Source organism: Leptonychotes weddellii, chromosome 12, assembly GCF_054177405.1.
Source record: "Leptonychotes weddellii isolate Sample4059 chromosome 12, ASM5417740v2, whole genome shotgun sequence".
Lineage (NCBI taxonomy): Eukaryota > Metazoa > Chordata > Mammalia > Carnivora > Phocidae > Leptonychotes > Leptonychotes weddellii.
The window spans coordinates 4,797,404-4,818,970 of NC_138380.1; the positions used below are offsets into that span (position 1 = coordinate 4,797,404).

Sequence of the window (21,567 nt, forward strand, 5' to 3'; positions counted from 1 at the left end):
GGGCGGGACTCTTTACAGGTGTTTGCACACAGCTCTGGGTCAGGTTTAGTGCCGCTTTGCAGCTTGTTATCTTGTGGCCTCGGGCAGATTCCTGGACTGCTCTGGTTTCTTGTAAACAGGCCGATGCCTGCCTCAGAAGACTGTTGTCATCACTAAAGGAGAACGTTCTCGCTAAGGCGGCTAATATGACTAACACGGTGCTCAGTTAGTGGTGGGGATTGCTCCTGCCACCTGGCTGCCCTCTGGCAGATGAGAGAGAGACAGGAAGGTAGGGGGCTGTAAATAGTGCGATCCTTTCGAGAGCTACTTGGCAATTCGGAGAAAAGTTGCACATGTGCACCAAACGTGATGACCCAGCAATCCGCCCTTAGGATGTACCCTAGAGAAATACACAGGAGGCGAGTTAAGAATGCTGGGTACGACCTTGCTTGTTGTGGGGAAAATTCAAAACAACCTAATAAACCAGATAAAGGAATCGGTAAATATACCGTGGTATTCATACGATCAGCAATATACGGGAGAGGGGCGCCTGGGGGCCTCAGTCGGTTCAGCGTCTGCCTTTGGCTCAGGTCAGGATCCCAGGTTCCTGGGATCGAGCCCCACATCGGGCTCCCTGCTCCGTGGGAAGCCTGCTTCTCCCTCTCCCACTCCCCCCTGCTGTGCTCTCTCTCACGCGCACACACTCTCTCAAATAAATAAATAAAATCTTAAAAAAAAATAGACAGGGGAGGAAAATGAGAGAAAAGGAATAACAAGGATACACTTTACCTGTATTACACTGAAGGGGAAGAACAAATTGTAAAGAACACACCCAGTACGATAGCATCCCTCATGAAGTTGAGAAGGTGAAAAACAATAGTTTGTACCGTCTTGACACACATGTATGTAGGGAAATATAAAAATATGTGCGGGAGTAATGAATACCAATTCAGAGTAACTGTTACCTGAGGGAGGAGGCGTGTGCAGAAAGGGAGGGTACACAGGGGCCCAACTTTTCTATTTTAGTTAAAAAAAAAAAAGATTTACAGTACATATGCAGCAAAATAAGATTTCATAAAGCTGGTGTGGGGGTGCATGGGTATTTTCATATTCTTTACATACTTTTTATAGATTTATCACATTTCATAATAAAAACAATGAAAGGTCCCAATCAACTCACAGGATTCACAGAAATTGATTCCTTATCATCTATGAGATTCTTCATCCCATCTGTTAGATATAATTGGTGTGTTTTATTCATCGATGGCCCACAAGAGGGAGATCTAGAACAATTCAGCAACCAGATGTGTAGCTATATAAACTTCTATGAGGACGCACAGCATCTTGGGCAGCTTTGCTGGAGCTCCTCTGGCTGAGGCAGGGCACTTTTAACACGCTCAGAAATCTACACAGCAACCACTCGTGGTAAAGAAGACACATCGCAGGATGCGGCGGTAAACCAAACAGTGTTTAAAACATGCGATTTCATGAGATGGTTGCAGAGAATGAAGCACAGGGCAGCAAGAGGAAAATAGATCAGTGGGGTGCAGAAGCAGGGGGGACACACGGTGTCCTTGGGAGCCTGTGGCCAGGCGCTCGGGGGCTGCTACCCTGGGACAGCACGGGAAACCAGAAACTCCTGCTGTTTATTCATGGAACACCGAGAAATACCGACATAGCTATTCTTGTCACTGTAGCTACAGAAGTCCAAGTGGTGATAAACACATCCGTCTTATGGCTGTGATTGAAACTTTCCGTTAGGAGCACCCCCTCAAAGACATAAAGTGCGTATAGTGATTTGCAAGCTTTTCTATTAATATTTCTGTTACTTATTCATTTTTTAAAAAGATTTATTTATTTATTTATTTTAGAGGGGGAGGGGCAGAGGGGGAGAGAGAGAGGGAAAGAATCTCAAGCAGACTCTCTGCTGAGCATGGAGCCCAATGTGGGGCTCAATCCCAGGACCCTGAGACCTGAGTCAAAATCAAGACTTGGATGCTTAACTGACTGAGCCACCCAGGCACCCCTCTGCTACTTATTCATTTTTTATTTTTTTAAAGATTTTATTCATTTATTTTGACAGAGAGAGACACAGCGAGAGAGGGAACACAAGCAGGGGGAGTGGGAGAGGGAGAAGCAGGCTCCCCGCCGAGCAGGGAGCCCGACATGGGGCTTGATCCCAGGACCTTGGGATCATGACCTGAGCCGAAGGCAGACGCTTAATGACTGAGCCACCCAGGCGCTCCTACTTATTCGTTTTTAAAATCAGGTGCCAAAGGTTTTATTAAAAATTGTGGAGGATACATAAATTAGGAATAGTCATTGGTGTCTCTGTGAACTTGAAAGAAACTGCCATTACTTTTGGCCATTATTATTCATGCTTCTTCACCTCTGGGTGGGGACCTCCTAGTCTACCTCAGTAGCAATCTTATCTCCAGGAGCAAGCACTGTGCCTGATACATCACTGGCACTCAGAAAATGCTTGTTGAATTAATTCTATAGCCAAGTGTTCATTGGCAGACGAATGGAGAAGCAAAGTGCGGTCTATACACACATGGAATAGTATCCAGCCTTCGAAAGGAAGGTGCCAGAACATGGATGAAGCTTGAGGACGTGCTGCTATGTGCAATAAGCCAGTCACAAATGCTGTGTGACTGCACTCATATGAGGTACCTAGAGACAGAAAATTCTTAGAGACAGAGAGTAGAAGGGTGGCTGCCGGGGATGGGGGAGGGGAATGGGGCATCAGTGTTTCATGGGGACAGAGTTATAGTTTGGGAAGATGAAAAGGTTCTGGAGAAGGATGGTGGTGATGGTTGCAAAACAGTGTGAATGTACTTAACACTACCAAACTGCACAGTTAAAAGTGGTTAAAATGGTAATTTCATGTATATTTTATAACGATTTAAAAATAAATATGGAAAGATGAATGCTATGGAGAGAAACAACTGGGGAGAGTCAAATTCTTCTGTTCAGGTAAAACACGCCGTGTTCCATCCAGGAAAGGCTCTGGATGGTTCTAAACTAGGGAAGTGGGTCATCCTGGCCCACTAGAGGATGGAGCTGAGCTGCAACGCAGTGTGATTTGGAGCTTGTCGAGCTGTCTCCTCACTGGGCCCTTCCGGGGGGAGGTGCGGACAGGCTGAAGCTGCGCTCCCCTCTAAACTCAGGGAGCTGAGTCTGGCTCCGGGTCCAATCCTGTCTGGTCCTGCCTCCCCCCAAACATGGCCCCTTCGGGGTTATCACCAAGAGACGCTGTGACCAACAGAAACCAAAGAGGAAACGTGAGAAACCGCCCAGTGATTCAAAGTGTCCCAGGTAAGTGGGGTCACAGAAGCCACCGAGCGGCCCGAGGCGCAGCGAGGGAAAAACAGTGAGGTCTTTGTGCTGAGGTCCTGGAGTGCGGCTTCCTTCCTTGCCGCCCAAACTCAGCAGGGCACAAGTTTGAAGGTGCACAGAACACTGCTCCCACCTGAGAAACAGTGGGTAAAAGGGAAGAAAAAGCAAGGAGAAAGAAAACCACCACAGGAAGAGTGAAAATCGAGCATCTCTGAATTTGCAAAAACAGAAGGTGGATTCTGCAGCCCATACGTGAGTGACTTGGATGTTGGCTCCAAGCAAGCTCTTAGATCGAGGTTCTAGGAGAGTAAACAAAGGGCCTCTTCAAAGGAAGATTTATCATGGGGAGAGATCCTGCTCCTCCAGAATTTCTCAGAAAAAGGCTCCCAACTGCCCAATTCATCAGTAAAGGGTTTTTGTTACACAATCATATAGTAACTATGATCTGAGAGCTGACTTTTGTCCCACAAGTCAGGCTAACGCCCCGTGAGATAACAGAACGTATATATATTGGTCTCTGCCTCAGGTTCCTGGCACAGAGCTCCTTAAACCCTTGTAACTTCCTAAGTGATAAGAACACCAGCAGCATCTTTTGTTATAATATTTGGTCTTTGGCCCTGGCTTCTGACACAGAACTCCTAAATTCCTTGGAATTCCCTGGGTGATGGCAGTCGTTGGAAGCTTGGAATTTTCAGCCCTGCCTCCCACTCTCCTGAGAGGGACGAGGGGCTGGAAATGGACTTAGTGATCTATCACACTTATGTGATGAAGCCTCCATAAAACCCCCAGAGTATGGGGTTCAGAGAGCTCCTGGGGTGGTGAACACATGCAGATTTGGGGAGAGCGCTCAGAAGCTAAAATGTTTCTAAAACACACCCAGACAGGGACGCCTGGGTGGCTCAGTCAGTAAGAAGTCTGCCTTCGGCTCAGGTTAGGATCCCAGTGTCCTGGGATCGAGCCCCACATCGGGCTCCTTGCTCAGCGGGAAGCCTGCCTCTCTCTCTGCTTGTGATCTCTCTCTCTCTCTGACAAACAAACAAGTAAATAATTATCTTTTTAAAATAAATAAAACACACTAGACAGAGAAGAGGGACAGTGTCTGGCTGCCTTTAGAGGATGGGCTTCCTACTGGGGGTGGGGCATCTCCACCAAGACATTAGCTACCGGAAACCAGGAGTGAGCCTCAGAAAGCAGTCAGCCCCACCCCTCTCCATGCGCCTAGCTGGCTCGCTCTCTGCAATGTAGTTCACGGTACAGGAAGAAAGCACAGACTCTCAACTGAGACAGGCTGTGCCTGTGAATTCGGGTGCCAGCACTTACTAATTACATGGCGTTGGGAAAGTTAATTACCCCCACTAAGCCTCCGTTCCCTTCCTTTGTAAAACTGGGATGATGTTACTTTTATCATGTGGCTGGGGCTCCAAGAATGAAGTAGGTCTTAGTAGAAGGTTTTCATTCATTGATTGGTGTTTAAGAACCCACAGGGTACCAGGTCAGCGATTGGCTTCACAGATGTTTCTTTTTCTCTTCGTCTAAGCCAGGGAGAAAGGGATTTGCTCAGCACTATCCTGTAGGAGGATGATAAAAGTCTTTTGCTCCGATATTGGTTCTATTGCATTGATACTGATATTTATATGTGTGTGTGTGCATAAATACATATACCAATATATATGTGTATATATACACATATACACTTGTATATCCTATGGTATTATACTATAACCTGGTTTCCATCAAGGATTTGTATCGTTTCAGAAAAAACAACGGGATAGTAAAAAATGGTGCATTCATTTAAATACCCTTATGCTCTGCTGGTGGCAATGCCAATTAGTAAAATGGTCCTGAAATGCACTTTATTATATCAGGAGTCTTTTTTTTTTTTTGTAAGATTTTATTTATTTATTTGAGAGAGAGAATGAGATAGAGAGAGAGAGCATGAGACAGGGGAGGGTCAGAGGGAGAAGCAGACTCCCTGCCGAGCAGGGAGCCCGATGCGGGACTCGATCCCGGGACTCCAGGATCGTGACCTGAGCCGAAGGCAGTCGCTTAACCAACTGAGCCACCCAGGCGCCCTATATCAGGAGTCTTAAAATCTTTAAGTATTTTGGCCACTTCTAGAAATTGATCTTAAGGAAATATTGAAATTTTTTAAAAAGATTGTTTTAAAAAGAGTTTATTTTTTAATTTTTTAAAAGATTTTATTTATTTACTTGAGAGAGAGGGAGAGCAAGAGAGAGAGAGCATGAGGGGTGGGGGGTGTAGGGGTAAAGGGAAAGGGAGAAGCAGACTCCCCGTTGAGCAGGGAATCCAACCTGGAGCTCTATCCCAGGACCCCGGGATCAGGACCTGAGCCAAAGGCAGATGCTTAATCAACTGAGCCGCCCAGGCGCCCGTTAAAAAGAGTTTATTAAAGCCATTATTTATAATGGCTAAATCTGGAAAATGCCCACATTCATAACCATGAAGAGAGAAGATAAGTAAATAATAGGAAATGATATTAAGTGAAAACTCAGGACACAAACTGTGTCTACAGTATGACTGCACGTATGTAATGATATTAGCTCACTTGTCGGAAAAAAGACTGGAAATACGTGCATCCAAATGTTACCAATCATGGTGGAATTATAGGTGAATATTATTTTCAAATTCTGCAAGTTTACTTTTATCAAAGAAAATATAAACATAAAGCTAAAACAACAGAAAACAGTTTCTGTAAGAGAGGTAAGAAACTTCCAATGCCTTCCTGCATGTCAACCCCCCAGCCGTTTTTGGTCTACATCCTGTTTGATCTTACCGAGTAAGCATTTGACTCTGTTGACCAGCCTATCTTCTAGAAATCCTTTTCCTTTGACTTCCGCAGCACTGGGCTCTGCAAGAGAGGGCGCTGTGATCGATCAGCAAGGCCTGCTACAGGCAGGGGAAGGGAGGTAGGGACACGCATGCTACACATCTTCTGTCTTTGCTCTAGTTACTTTCCCCTTAATCTCCTATCCTCACATCACTCACCATATCTACGCTAATGAATCCAGCCCCAAATCCCAGTATCTTTCATTCCCTCACCTTCCATGCCCATCTCTTCAACTTCCTATGTTCTTGACATCAGGCATCTTGAACTTAACAAACTGAATTGGTTTTCTTCTCCTGTAAACACTCACCTGCTTCCAACCTCGTTGCCTCCCTTGGACTGCAGGATAAAGATCTAAAGTTTTAGAATCACCCAGGAAGACCTCTGCAGCCTGCTCCGACCTCACACGCCATCCCAGCTCCTGGCCCACATGCCCCCTTGTTCTAGCCATTGCAGTGAATATCCCACAGCCGACACCCCGTTTGGGGCCTTAAACTCCAGTGGTATTTGCTCATTGGAATCTCCTTGTGAAACATCTGCTCCCCCAGCTCCCAGGTCACTAAGAAAGGACATTCCAGGAAGTGCGGGTGCCTATGACAAGCATAACAACCTTGGTCTTTGTGTCTGAGCTGCTCTTTTCTTGTGAGCTCGTGGAAAAGGAAAACAGCCCATTCCTCCACCAGCATGCATCAAAGTCTCAATGTACTTACACCTTAAAAAAAAGTGACACCTTGTGTATGAAAATGGCTTTCAACTGCAGATTATCATTGTGAAGGAAGAGTTTTAGCTTATTAATTATAAAATAATTGAATATGACTACAGCATGACTTATCCTGACCCCTGTGTGTCAGGGGACAAGTCCAGGGTCATCGCTGCATAGAGATCAGCACCCCAATGTCCTCATTGGGGTGTGCTACACACTGAATATTTGTGTCCCTCCAAAATTTATATGTTGAAACTGAGTCAGCAATATTAAATTAGATGCCTCTTGAATGTAGATTTCAGTATTTCTCTGGCACTAACTTTATCCCAACGTGATGGTATATGGACATAGAGCGTTTGGGAATGATTAGGTCATGAGGGTGGACCCCTCATGAATGGGATTAGTGCCCTTCTAAAACAGACCCCAGAGAGCTCCCTCTGCCTTTCTACCGTGGGAGGACACACCAGGCAATGGGCATGCACCAGACACTGAATGGGCTGGTGCCTTGATTTTGGACTTCTAGCCTCCAGAACTATGAGAAAGAAATTTCTGTTGTTTATAAGCCACTCAGTCTATAATATTCTGTTATAGCAGCTCAAGTGGACTAAGACAGGGCAAGTTTTCACCTGTCATTATTCCTTGAGCAGCCTAAGCTGGATTAGGCACCCCAGTTCCACCCTCTCTCTTGTCCAGACCTGTAGGATATGGAAAAATTAACCAATGGAAGTAGGAATGCTGTATGAGACAAAGAGACTGGCTGAAGACTGTAGACCCTCCACCCTATTTGCCCTGTACATCAAAGCAAACCGCATCTTCCCAGGTCCTCCAGAGAAGGACTGCCTGTCTCACAAGGGAAGGTCACCTTCCTAGTGGCCCAGAGCCTACAAGAAGCTCCTGTCTCTAGGACACCAAGCCAGGGTAGCCTTAGCATGGACTGATTAAAGGCAACAGAGATTTCAAAAACCAAGACACCATCATGGCAGTGGGTTCAGCCCCTGATCTGCCTTTACCCCCCTGGCTGCCAATTTATTATCCCCAGGTAGAGAGTGAATGGAGGGTAATTCTACCTGGTTGTGGTGCTGATGGCTCAGATTACTGTATCTTCAGTGATTCAGATAGCTCCTCAAGATCTATTTGTCAAAAGCATGTGTTCAAGAGGTTAGTCTCAAAGGAGCTCTCAAACCACCTGGGGCTTTGACAAAGTCAAATAAGAGTTGCTCTCATCTATTAAGCTCTTGTGTGCTAGGCATCGTGCTAAGCACTGTATTAATTAATACTTCACAATTAGTGTGGACAATTAATGTCTCAAGAATCATCCCAACGTTCAGTGGCTTAAAACAATGGCTATTCAATCAGGTGTCATAATTCTGTGGGTTGACTAGACTCAGATGGGCATTCTGTCCCACCTGGGGGCTGGCCTGGCTGGCCCACTGGGGCTGGGGCCCCGGCATGCACAGCTGGAAGGCCAGGCTGAGCTGGGATTCTGGGGTGGCAGGGCCTCTTTCTCTTCTCCCTGCCTCTCCATGTAGATTCTTCTCATGGGCTTGCTAGTAGGCAACCTGACCTCTTCCATGATGGCTCAGAGCTCCCCAAAGCATAAAAGAGGAGGCCACCAGGTCTTCCTCTGGCTTAGAGTTGGAACAGCACAGCACCACTCCTGCTGTTTTCTGCTCCTAAGTGGGTCCCTGAAGTGGAGTGGGAGGACCACACAGGGCATGGGAAATGGGAAGATGGTGTCCACCCAAGGAACCAAGGTACAGATGGATGTGGTCACTTGAGTTCACGCAGCTCCTGCCAAGATTCAGGATTCAAACTCAGGTCAGCCTAACTTCAAACCTACATTCCCGATTCCTGTTAGACTGGTCATGAAGGAGGGGCAGAGGCAAAACCAGTGTCAAGAAAGCAAACAGCCACCGAGCACTAAGGTTCCCAGGTGATGTTGGGTCAACTTTCAAAATAGATTTTAGTTATGCTCAGAGAAACAAGAAAGAGCCCCCCCTCTCCCCGAGACAGATGGTGAAATTTAACAGATGAAAACACAGAGCTGCTGAACTCATTTGGTCTCTATTCTATCAGGGATCATGGTCTCCAAAGCATGGAGGGCAGAACCAACAGTGGCCAGAGAGAGGCTGCACTATGCATTAGACTTTGGGTCAGGAGACCTGAGGTTTGCCCTGCCCAGCTGCCGTAACGGGAGGGAACCACACACACCCTCTGAGCTTGTGTCCTCGTCTCTAAGAGGGGATGACAAAAACAAGCACACAGGTTGCTCAGAAGGTTAAACATGATATCATGAGGATTAATAGGTGGCACGGATCTAGCACTGCATCTTAAGTTTTATGGGAGAGATCACGGGACTTTGAACATACTAAATTCTGGAGGGCTAGAAAAGTATATGGAAGACATTGGTGAATGTCTGATGTGCTTGAAAGAATGTGGGAAACAGCAGAAGCAACAATAGTCCTGAGCTCCGAAAAGCAGAAGCTACTTCCAGAAAATAGAGGCCAGTACATTTGATTTTGACCCTGGACAAGATTCTAGAAGAAACTTTCAAAAAACATAAATCATGATACAACCCTAAAATGGAAAACTATGCAATTGTTAAAAATTATGTTGTAAGAGCATCTTTAATGACAAGGAAGAATATTCTCAAAACAGCAAATTGTAAAAGTGATGGCAGAACAGAAGGTATCTACAGTTGCCTTAATTTGGTTGAAAAAGTTCTAAGCGCATCTCTGATGAACACCACCGAGGAGGTCTTCCTTTGATGCTCTAGGAGCTCCTTCTACAGGGTCCTTTGCTGGCCCCCCTCCTCATCTCCCTAACGTGACCACTTGGCTCACTCAGGGCCCAGCTTGAGCCTTCTCTCTCCTTGGGCGGCCTCATCTTTCCCATGATTTTAAACACGTCCAGATGCCAAGGACATTGTGTACATGGATACCCACGCTCTTTTCTGCTTTCCAGGCTGGCACACCCAGCTGCCTGCCCGTACGCTACATCTCCACTTGGCTGTCTTTCAGTATTCCAAAACACTGGAGATAAAATGGAATTCTAAAGAAGTTCAAGTAACCCACAAGAAGATCCAAAAAGAGAAACAGGAATGAGGAACTGGATCTCTCATCCATTGCTGGTGGGAATGCCAAATGGTAGCCACGAATTACCAGGACCAAATGGCCAGTCTGGAAAATAGTTTAACAGTTTCTGACCAAACCAAACATGCACTTACCATATGACCTTAGGCATTCATCCATGAGACATTAAAATTTATGTTCACACCAGAACTTATATGTGAAGGTTCATAGCAGCTTAATTCATAATAGCAAAATACTGGAAACAACCCAATGTTCTTTTACGGGTGAATGGTTGGATAAGCTCTGGGACATTTGCATAGTGGAATATTCCTCCGTAATAAGGATTGAACTACTGGTAGGCACAGCAAGTTTGACGGACCAGAAAGGCATTATGCTTAGTAAAAAGAAGTCAATCTCCACAAAGAATTACCAATACTATGTAATTTCATTATACAACATTCTCAAACTAAAAGTATAGACATGGAGAAGAGATCAGTGGTTTCCAGGGCGTGGCCCTAAGGAGTGAGTGCAATACAAAAAGACAGCTTAAGGGGGTTCTATTTTGATGACAGGACAGTTCTCTATCTCGATGACGGTGGTGGACGTGTGAGTCTGTTCTTGGGATAAAACTGCATAGAACTGCACATACATCCATACAGGCAGGTGCAGATTTTAACATGCTGAGAACTGATGTCTGCAGTCAGGTTACCAACCATGCAGCAGCATCCATCTCCTGGTTTCTATATTGTCCTAGAGCCATAGAGGATCCACCATGGGAGGATGCTGGGTGTGGAGCATATGTGAGCCTTTGGGCACTATTCTTGCTACTTCCTGTGAGTCTATAACTATTTCAAAGTAAAAAGTTTAAAAACATAAAAATATATCTCTTATATTTTCTAATTGTGAGAGTAATTCATGAGTGTATTACTCAGGAGTCATTTGGTTGAGTTCATTCAAGCTGATTTATGTTAAGAGGTCGGGGGGGCGGTTATTACAAGGCCTTAGGGCTGAGTGTCACGGGTGTCAAGATGCCGTGATGCCAGGACTTAGGAAGGGGCTAGAACTGGGGTCTGTACAGACTTCCAGGGTCAAGGGCCATTTCTTGTCCTATTTCTTTAACTCCTCTTTCTTTGTTCATAGGATATCTCTCCACCAAGATGGGGCAGGCTTTCTCCAGTCCCGACTGGACCTTCCAGGAAAGAGCATCTGGCGGGCCCAGTTGGTCTCTGGTCTCTACTCCAGACTAACCAGTTATGGGTCCACCCTTGCGATTGGGTAGACGATTCTCAGAGGAAATGAGGAGTCATGATTTCACTAGATGCCCCAAAAGGTGACTATTTATAGAAAACTAGCAAATCACACGAGAGAACAACACAATGGCCCACAATCCCACAAATGGGTTGGCACCACAACTTAGGTCATTTGGGAAGAGATTAAACACGGGCCCATTTATAAGGGTGTGGGCAGGATGTAGGGAAGCCCCCAAGGTGGTGCAGAACCCTGGAGTTGCTAACAGCAAGGCCCCTTTCCTCCCTAGGCCTGAGGAGGTACAGGGTACTAGTTACTAGAACCTGCAGGAACCTTGGTGGGGGCAGGAGACCAGCCAGACTAAGGCCAGCGGCAGCGAAGGAACAGAAGGAGCAGATTCCCGACTTCGCTCTCCTCCCTCCATCCAGAGCCTCCCTCTGGTCAAAGCCAACCGGAAGCCAGAGGCCGCACAGGTCAGTAGCCAGGGCGCGGAGCAGGTGGAGAAAGGTGGAGAGTGGATCTTGGGGTGGCAAACAGAAGGTAGTCAGCTAACCTCCAGAAGGATTTTGGTTTATAAAACAATATCATGGGTATCAGACCTCAGATTCAGTTTTGAAGCCTGCCTTTTTCACTGGGCCTCGTGTTGTAAACATTTTTCTCAGGCCTCCAGAAACGGTATTTTAAATGGCCGATGAGCATCCTATTACCTGGCCATGGCATTGAGCCCTTATTTAGCCTTTGGGCTCTTTCCAGCACTTCACCCAGATGCCCAGAGGTTTGGTTATGGGTCTGTTGCGGAGCGGCTTGGCATCACCACTCTGTGGGTGACTGTTTGCTATCTGTCTGCCTCTGTCCTAGGCTGTGACCTCCTTGGGTGTCTCATCTTCGAAGCGTCAGCTCCGAGCACAGAGTATTCCTCAATAAATATTTGCTGGACCGAAAAAAAAAAAAAAAAGAAAGAATGACAAGCCAGCAAAGTGAAGGCTGAGTACGGGCACCATGTCAGAATCCCTCTCATCTTTGATGACCACCAGGGGTGCTGATGAATGCAACAGCCCGGGCCACCCCAGCATGGGGAGGAGTCAGCCGGATACACAGGCGAGGGCTGGGCTTCGACTCTCGGCTCCCACACTTCCCGGGTTTTAAGAGCAAGTCAGCTAATATATCTCTGTAATATATCGGTGTCTCTCAGTTCCTGCTGCAAGATGGGAACACTAGGGTCCTTACAGGGGTCACCCCCATTTCTAATCCTTGCAACCTTGTCAGTATTAACATCTCCCCTTTCTCAGGAGCCACGATTACCAGAGATCTTGTCCGCCAATTGCATAGAGGGAGGAAAAAAGAGAGGCATGCACACACAAAAAGATTGTCAATCTGAGTTCTTGATCAAGGAAAGTCTAAGATTATGATGGAAAGACACAAAAGACGAGTCACCAGAAGGAGACGGGAGTGGAGTTGTGACTGAAGATGCCCCTTTGCCAAGACAAACACATCTGTCACGTTCACCTCTAATTTCTACAAATACTTCATTGTTCAATGTTTAGTAAATCCATCTCTTGGAAAACCCTGATTCACTTGAGGAAATCTTATCCAGTGAACTGTTTTTATATTGCGAGATTAATGTTCAGGTAAAACAAGTGAAAATTTGTTCCCAGGGCCTCAGAAATATTAAGCTAGGAGCAAATTCTCATTGGCTTTATTTTGAGGGGACCCCTTTTACTGGGACCCCTGTTCTGTTAACTGTTTCCCTCTGTTAACGTCTGGTTCCTTCCTTCCCAACGCCATTTCCACCTCAAACTGCATTTCGGGCTTTCACGTTAGTCTATTTCCGGTGTTTCCATTCTCCAAGTAAGCTGAGGTGCTTCCTGGGCCCTCCTCCCTGGCCGGCACAGAACTCTGGCTTTATGTCCCCCAGTTGTGCGAGACCACTAGCAAGTCGGCCCCGCCTCTGTGTGGCCGCTCTCCGCTTGGTTTCTGGGCCCCACCCCCGTGCAGTTAGGATTTACAAATGCCCTGAAGCCTGGAGGTGGGAAAGACTGCTTGCTTCCCTAGAGACCCCTTTTCTCTGGGTTTTTGGCCCCTCAGTTCCTGGCACTGAATGTTGACTTTCTTTCCTTTGCCTTTTATTTCCCATCATGGAGGGGAAAAAAATCAAATAAGCCATATTTTTTTCTTGCATTAGCACATTCCTATTGAATCCCTACACTCTGGCTCGCCTCCTGGTTCCCTGCCTCCTCAGCTCTATCCACACATATGGCCAAACACTAGACTCTGTCACAACCAAACACTGTACCACTTCCAAAAGCTCAATCTCAAACACAACTTTTTTCTTAAAGATTTATTTATTTGAGAGAGAGGGAGAGGGAGAATCCCAAGCCCACTTCCCCTGCGTGCGGAGCCTGACGAGGGGCTCGATCCCAGAACCCTGAGACCACGATCTGAGCCGAAATCAAGAGTTGGACACTCAACCAACTGTGCCACCCAGGGGCCCCTCAAACACACCTTTTTCGTCACAGCTCACTTGCTCTGTGCTCCTGTGTCCACAGCTCTCCTCCCCAAATGGACTTCCAATCCACAGCCCTACATCTGTCCACTTGCCAGAATCTCCCAGGCTCCCACTCCTGCCTCACCAAGCCCACATCTCACTGTAACTGTTCCTTCAGGAGCACCCTAATCTCCCTTTCTCATTTTTCCTCTGCCAGCACCCTAACTATGACCAAACTCAACCATGGCCTCACCCTACATCTGTCCGAGTTGCTGCTCATCACTGAAGAGACTACAGAATACACTCCGATTCTGAATGGGCCCCGACACAGCCTGACCACCTACTGAGGGTCGCTGGTGCGCCCACTTCCTTCTCTCTAAGTCCTGGACTTCACGACCACACTCTGCTCAAACCCAACATCCTTTCCCCAATTCCCAACTGTCACCCATATGGACAGGTGATATGCGTGCGATCCAATGAGAGCTCACTGTCTTCCCAACACTGGGCCCACTGATGTCCCTGAATGGGAACCGAGAAACGTTGCCCTCCCTCCTATTACTATGACTGGCCCATTTCTGTGTGCGAAACTCCAGTCCCTCACAAGGTCAAGGACTTCGCTTCAGATGGAACCCCTTCTCTCCTGCATGGTCAGCTTCTCCCCCGCTGCTAGACTCTGCTGGACACCACCTGCATGCCAGCAAGCCGCCATTCCACACGTCTTTTCAACTGTCCCTCGCCCCATGTCTGTGCTCCCTTCTTCTCACGGAAAGAGATGTCTCTACTTACCGTTTTTATAGTTTCAGCATCCTCACTCTGTCTTCAACCCAACAGAATCATGCCTTGGCCCTACCGTTTCACGGAAGAGTCTTTTTAAAAGTTGCCCACTAGGGGCGCCTGGGTGGCTCAGATGGTTGAGCGTCTGCCTTCGGCTCGGGTCATGATCCCAGGGTCCTGGGATCGAGTCCCGCATCGGGCTCCCTGCTCAGCGGAGAGCCTGCTTCTCCCTCTGCCTCTCTCTCTCTCTCTCTCTGTCTCTCATGAATAAATAAATAAAATCTTTAAAAAATAAATAAATAAATAAAAGTTGCCCACTATTTCCACATCCCCAAAGCCAAAAGCCAATCTGCCCTCCATCCCCAAGCTAGTTAACCAGGTGAAACTGGTTAGTCTCCATAACCACCAGCAGTGTGCCACGTGGTTGATACCTCGTGGTACGCCTCTCTAGACAGGAGACACAGCCCGAGCCTGCACCCACGTTCTCTCCTCTCTTGGGACCCCGAAGTTCTGTCCTGAGCCGCCTTCTTGTCCATCTACACTCTTTTTCTAGGTAACTGCACTGGGTGGCCTAGTGTCCCCACATGTCTATCTGGAACCCGGAAAGGTGGCCTTATTCGGAAATAGGGTCTTGACAGATGCAATCCTGTGAAGATGAGGTCATACGGAAGGAGGGTGGGCCCCGGTCCGATGTCTGGGGTCCGCGCAAGGAGAGGGAGACTGGGACACAGCCTCGAGGAAGAATGCCCTCTGGCAGCACTAGGAATTACCATTGGTCATGCAGCTAGCTGCAAGCCAAGGACGCCAGTGACACAAAAAATTGGCCTGAAGCTGGAAGAGGCCAGGAAGGATTCCGCAGTAGGCCTTTCAGAGGAAGCACAGCTCTGCTGACACCTCGATTCAGCCTTCGGGCCTCCAGAACGGTCAGGGAATAAATTTCTGTTGTCTGAAGCTGCCCAGTTTGTGGCACTTGGTTATAGCAGCCCTAGGAAACGAATACCGCCATCCTAGCCAGTCCCATGACTCCATCTACCATCTCTGCCTGCATGGCTCTGCACTATCTAATTCCAGTCCTGGCCTGGGATCTGAGTCCCATGAGGACTATCTGACTGTCTGCTCCGAGTCACCTCTTGGATGTCAAAAGGTGTCTCAAACGTAACATGGCCAAGAGAGAGCTATGGAATGCCCGCAAATCTGCTCCCCACAAGTCTTCTCCCTACTCAGTATATGAAACCCATGCAATTTCTCAGCCAAAACTTACTAAGCTCTCTCATATCTTAGCTCTGCCACCTTTGATGCTAAAACCTGAATCCAGGTTTATGAAAATTATCCCTCACATGAACCATCTCTTCCATGTTAACCATCATCCTTCACCTGGACCATCATTCTTGACCTGGACCACCACCCCTCACCTGGACCATCATCCCTGACCTCGACCATTTTCTGCGTCTCAGCTACTGCCCTTACCCTGCATATATAGGGCACCCACATATAGCTGTTGGGGCAATTGATTTACAGAATTTTGCTGTTCCCAATATTCTTATGGTAAAAGGCACACTCTTTTTATTTTTTTTTTAATTTTTATTTTTTGTTTTTAAGATTTTATTTATTTATTTGAGAGGGGGAGAGAGAGAAAGCACAGAGGGAGAGTGTGAGGGAGAAGCAGGCTCCCCGCTGAGCAGAGAGCCCGATGCGGGACTCAATCCCAGGACCCTGGGATCATGACCTGAGCCGAAGGCAGACGTTTAACCAACTGAGCCACCCAGGCGCCCTAAAAGGCACACTCTTGATGAAGGATGTCAGGCCACGTACTGCTACTTCCTGCCCTCCCCACTATCATATTGTCTCTTGGCTAGACTAAGCTGGCTCCAACATTGTTCTGCTTTGAAAGCTTCCCCCAGGTCATTGCTGGATCCCTCCTCCTCATTGGAGGCTCTGTCTGAGCTCCGCAGCTGAAGCAGCCATTCTGTGCCACGTTGCTGTTTTGTCTTCCTTGTAGCCCCTGGCTGCACCTGAAATGATCATCTTTTCTTGTCTACTTCCTTCGGTCACCCTCCCTCTACTGGAATGATGGATGCTTCTTGAGGACAGAGACTGAGCTTTGTTTCTGTGACATCTTTGCTCCTTTGACCAGACTGAGCTTTGTTTCTGTGACATCTTTGCTCCTTTGACCAGGGCCTGAGCTCTGTTAGATGGAAGGTTCTCCACATTTATTTGTTCACCGAGGGACAGAGTCCATAGAACATATACTATGGGACTGGACTTACTCTCTGAACATACAGTTCCATTTGAAGAACAAGAAGGAAAAAGAGTCTACTTATACCGGGTTTTCCCTGGACCTTGGCCTTCAAAAAGAAATGTTTCCTCTGAGGGCCTCCAACACCAGTGAGATAAAATCTAGGATCTGTATGCAGTCAGGGACATAGAATCCCTCCACAAGGTTAATTCTCACTCTGCGAACAGACTCTCTCCCCTGCGTTACTACCTAGAATTTACAGGGTGCTTAATGTTTACACAGTGCTCTGTTCTATTTTACTGAAGGTAGAGCAAACATACACGTGTAGATAAAAATATTGCATCAGGAAACCTTGGATTTATTCCCAGGTTTGTTTCTGGCTTATGCGGTTTCTATAAAGGTCATCTGATTTTTCGATGCACATAGAGTAAAGCTTGCCCTTGCTTTACTACACAGGCAGGTCATAAAATCATATGAGACTGTGAAATGTCTCAGGTGCTTACAATGACAGGATGTACTCTCACTCCCCTGATTGTCTCACCAAAGATGTATCACTAGAATCAATTTATAGAAAACTATGGCAACCATAATTTGATTTCAGCCTGGAGTGCCCATGGGCACTTCACCTGGTATGTGTGGGGCTTACTTTTGTGTTGACCAGGAAGGCTTGTGGAGGTAAATAGGGCCTGAGGAGTCCCTCACTCTGGCAATGCATTGTTAGCTGTCCACACACCAATACTGAGATACAGTCTTGATGCACCCCTCTTCCTAAACAAGTCCTGCTTGTTTATTTTTCTGCACAAGTTTCCCTTTGTCCCTTCCTTTTCATTTCACACCACTATTCCCTTTGCTGCTACCTGGACCTCTGAGGTCATCTCTTAAACAGGTCCCCTAACTGCCTTCTATATATTCTGCCTGTTACCAGATTAATAATCCCCAAACATTGCTTGGCGTGCTCCTCTCTGCTCCAAAACTTTCTATGGCTCCCCCTTGCTTAAAGAACAAAATCCAAACTCTTTAGGGAGGAGTATAATCTGGAAATAAGACTGCCTTCCCTACTGAGGGTCGCTGGTGCGCCCACTTCCTTCTCTCTAAGTCCTGGGCTTCACGACCACAATCTGCTCAAACCCAACATCCTTTCCCCAATTCCCAACTGTCACCAATATGGACAGGTGATATACGTGCGATCCAATGAATCATTTCCCGTTTCTCCCTCTTGGACACCTCTCTACCTCTTACACACCTGGGCTCCCCGTGTTACAGGTTTCCTCTCCTCTCGATGGCTCTCCTCAGCTCCACCTGGATGATACGCATCCCATCTACACCTCAAGATCCACCCAAAGAGCAACCACCTCCGGTCTCAGCTCTGAAAACACTGGAGTCCCTGCAGCTCCTTTCATACTCAGCCAGGTGTGTGTGCACATGTGTGTGTATGCACACGTGTGTGCATGTGCCTGTGTATGCAAGTATGTGCACATGTGTTTTCTCTCCACCACGCCTATAGCTGTTTAAAAGGAGACATGGTGCATCATGCATTATTTCATCAGTTCTAAGACATGCCTTTTTTGGCACTGTGACAACTCTGAAATTGGGATACACTTTAAAAATTGATATACATCACAGTTTGTCAGGGTGTTTCTTTCTTGGAAGTACCTAAAATAATGGTGTGCCACACAATCAACTGTGTCTTAAGTTTGATGAAAGAGATGCTTCTTCAGATTCCCTGCAGGTCCCCGCACAGGTTTTGCATGCAGAAGGTGATTTAAAAGTCTTACGATCGTCTGATGAATGGAGGCGCCTTCAGAGGACAGCACAGAAGTAGGTTCTGGATGTATGAGAGCCCACACCATAGACACAGTTCTTGCCAGTCTCTGCCGTTCCTCCTGAAGCAAAAAACAAAAACGATTATCTGCTCAAATGGGAGAAAGGAAATGGGAAGGAAAGTGTTGGGGGTCAAAGTGTGTCCCCCCTGAAAAAGACGTGTTGAAGTCCCAACCCCTAGTACCTCAAATGGTGACTTTATTTGGAAACAGGGTCATTTTAGATGTAACTAGTTTAGACGAAGTTATCCTGGAGTAGGGTGGACCCCTGATCCCATCTGATTGGTGTCTGTATAGGAAGATGGCCATGTGAAAACAGAGCTACACAGGGAGAACAGCATGCGAGCACAGAGGACTGGGGTAACGCATCCGTGAGCCAAAGGATGCCAAAGATCGTTGGCAGAGCACCAGGAGCTGGGAAGAGGCAAGGAAGGATTCTTCTAAAGGTTCAGGGAGAGGATAGCCCTGCTGATATGCTGAGTTTGGACCTCTAGGCTTCACAACTATAAAACAATGCATTTCTGTTATTTTCAGTCATCCAGTTCATGCTGCTTTGTTACAGCAGCCCTAGGAAATGAATACACGGAGGAATAGAAAAGCATAGGTTAATACCTTAAAATACCCTCCCCCACAAATCATGAATAAACAAACAAAAATTACTAGAGTTGCCAGTAATTGATTAGAGGGGGACTAGATTTGGAGAGGTAACGGATGAGTTAAAGAGCAGTAAGGGATCAGGGAGGGAACAGAGATAGCTTTGGGGGCAGAACCGGGCGGCGTGCTTTGGGGAGAGGTGGTGAGGGTGGACAGGCAGGGTGGGGCTTGAATGTTGGGGGTCTTTAGACTGGTTGGCTTAGGTAATGGGAAACCATTAAGTTTTAACGCTGGGAATTGTTATAGTAAAGAAGTTTTTAAACAAAATGTAGTGAGAAAAAAATAAGAACTCTGAAATTTGGACCAGGTTCAAATGCTAGTTTTCCCACTTACTAGTCGTGTGACTTAAAGCAAATTAGTTAATCTCCCTGGGAATTCAGCCTTCTCAGGCCATAAAAAGGAGATAGCAGGAAAATTCCTAGGCGATGCACAGTAGGGGTTGCAGCATCGTTTTTGGGTCCTCCCAATTCCCCAAATAAAAACAGAACAACTAGATAGAAAAAACAAAAACTCATGCACAACATGTACAAGATAATTAGCTGTGAAGGCATCTCCATTAACGCCCAAATAAAAGCAGGTGGGACAAACCACTACAGACATGAGACCTGCACGGTACTAACATCTGTGTGGGAGAACTCAGGGAAGTCACGGGGCATCTAATAGAACAACAGGTAGAAGCCAGCAGACCAATTTGTGGACAATGACTGAAACAAGGAGAGGTTTGCCCATTTCAATAGAGAGAGAGAGCATATGAAGGTCCTGCAGGAAAACCTCAAAGGCTGGATCAGTCCAACCTTATAAATGCTTGAAATTGGCCCAGCAAGGTTCCCTTCCTGATTGAGGCCCCACACTATGGAGAAACTACTTGGAGTAAAATCAAGATTGAGGGAAATGGGGATAACTGAAGTGAAGAAAAGAGAATGTCCAGATAACTGAGAACTAAGCCAATAAATGTCATCAAGCAAGCTGTTACATGAAAACAACAGAAGGATCTTTGTTAAGCTTGAAAAAAAAAAAGCTATTAGAACCAAGCCTTCTTATAAAAGTTCAGGAAAACTAACTTCATATAAAAATCAATAGCACAAAATATCAAGGTCAAATCTCATACAAAGTTACTATTTAGAAAAAGATGAAGAGAAATAGAATGACATACAATCCACACAAACAATGAAAGCATGCTGGAAAGACCTGCACATTGAACAGGGAGAAACTATAATGCACCGTGTTCATTTTCTATTGTGGCATAATGAATTATGAACTTAGTAGCTTAAAAGATATTTATTATCTTGCAGTTTCCATAGGCCAGGAGTTCAAGCACAGACTAGCTGGGTCCTCTGCCTGGAGTCTCACGAAGCTGAAATCAAGGTGTTAGCTGGGACTGTGTTCCTACCTGAGGGTTGAGGTCCTTTTCCTCAGCTCACTGGTGTTGGCTGGGTTTAGTTCCTTGTGGTTGTAGGACTCAGACCCTCAGCTGCTAGAGGCCGTCTCTTGTCCCCAGTGACATGGCCCTCTCCAAAACAGAGCAGCTTGCATTTTCAAGACCAACAGGAGAGTATCTCTGCTACTTTGAATTTCTCTGACTTTTCTGTCTCTGACCTTTAGACTCTCATTTAAACAAGTCTCCTGATTAGGTCAGGCTCACCCAGGATACTTCACCTTGATTAACTTAAAGCCAACTGATTAGGAATCTTAATCACAACTAAAAAATCCTCTCGCTTTTGCCATAAAACGTAGCCTAATCATGGGAACGAAATCTCTTACAGTCACAGGTCCTGCCCACAGGATGTACACCAGGCGGCTGGTCTCTTGGAGGCTATCTTAGAAGGTACTTCAGAAAAAGCTAAGAGACATTAAGAAAATGACACAAGATGAGAAAGAATGGCGGAAGTCACAATCAGAAAAATCTCAGAGTTGAACTGACAGAAATAAAAAAGAACTAAAACAGAAGGAACAAATCTTAGAAGTGAAGACTGAACCAGAAGGAACACAAGAATGCAAGCTGGTGCAGCCACTCTGGAAAACAGTATGGAGGTTCCTCAGAAAGTTGAAAATAGAGCTACCCTATGAGCCAACAATTGCACTATTGGGTATTTACCCCAAAGACACAAATGTAGTGATCCTAAGGGGCACCTGCACCCCAATGTTTATAGCAGCAACGTCCACAACAGCCAAACTATGGAAAGAGCCCAGATGTCCATCGACAGATGAGTGGATAAAGATGTGGTGTATATATATATATACAATGGAATATTACTCAGCCATCAGAAAGGATGAAATCTTACCATTTGCGTCATTATGCTACGTGAAGTAAGTCAATCAGAGAAAGACAGTTATCATATGTTCTCACTGATATGTGGAATTTGAGAAACAAGACAGAGGATCATAGAGGAAGGGAGGGAAAAATGAAACAAGA

General features: G+C 46.3%; 1 protein-coding gene, 1 long non-coding RNA gene and 1 pseudogene across 3 annotated transcripts in view; 1 reads left to right on the plus strand and 2 right to left on the minus strand.

Moving 5' to 3' along the window:
- Positions 1-12,199, minus strand: part of GALNTL5 (polypeptide N-acetylgalactosaminyltransferase like 5) — a 70,723-nt gene extending 58,524 nt beyond the window's left edge. Inside the window, exons 1-3 of the mRNA XM_081799830.1 lie at positions 11,893-12,199; positions 6,379-6,459; positions 6,113-6,187 (exon numbers count right to left, since the gene is read on the minus strand). The gene's annotated coding sequence lies outside the window, so the exon portion shown is untranslated. The remainder of the gene's footprint in view (positions 1-6,112; positions 6,188-6,378; positions 6,460-11,892) is intronic.
- On the plus strand, positions 2,888-12,232 carry LOC145716444 (uncharacterized). The gene is made up of 3 exons (XR_014139080.1): positions 2,888-3,297; positions 11,078-11,658; positions 12,044-12,232. It is a non-coding gene; the product is annotated as an uncharacterized LOC145716444 (long non-coding RNA).
- Positions 12,233-16,868: 4,636 nt separating this feature from the next.
- Positions 16,869-21,567, minus strand: part of LOC145716441 (tubulin alpha-1A chain pseudogene) — a 13,248-nt pseudogene continuing 8,549 nt past the window's right edge. The window contains exon 2 of the transcript XR_014139077.1: positions 16,869-18,563. The product of XR_014139077.1 is annotated as a tubulin alpha-1A chain pseudogene (transcript). The remainder of the gene's footprint in view (positions 18,564-21,567) is intronic.